Consider the following 424-nt stretch of genomic DNA (forward strand, 5'->3'; position numbering starts at 1 on the left):
GGTGAGGGTTGTCCTCAGGTCAAAGTTTCTATCGACCAAAATGTCCCAAAAAATACACTCTCTCTGCAAGTGAAATGAATCATCACTTCACTACTTTCATTGAATTTGCATCTGAAGAAAAGTGGCAAAAATTAAATGAGGACAACATGAGGACAACATGAGGACAACATGAGGACAACATGAGGACAACATGAGGACAAAATGAGGGTAACATGAGGACAACATGAGGGTTACATGAGGGCAACATGAGGACAACATGAGGACAACATGAGGGCAACATGAGGGCAACATGAGGACAACATGAGGACAACATGAGGTCAACATGAGGACAACATGAGGACAACATGAAGATAACATGAGGGCAACATGAAGACAACATGAGGACAACATGAGGACAACATGAGGACAACATGAGGACAACATG

Source organism: Etheostoma cragini, unplaced genomic scaffold, assembly GCF_013103735.1.
Source record: "Etheostoma cragini isolate CJK2018 unplaced genomic scaffold, CSU_Ecrag_1.0 ScbMSFa_2474, whole genome shotgun sequence".
In the NCBI taxonomy this organism is placed as follows: Eukaryota; Metazoa; Chordata; class Actinopteri; order Perciformes; family Percidae; genus Etheostoma; species Etheostoma cragini.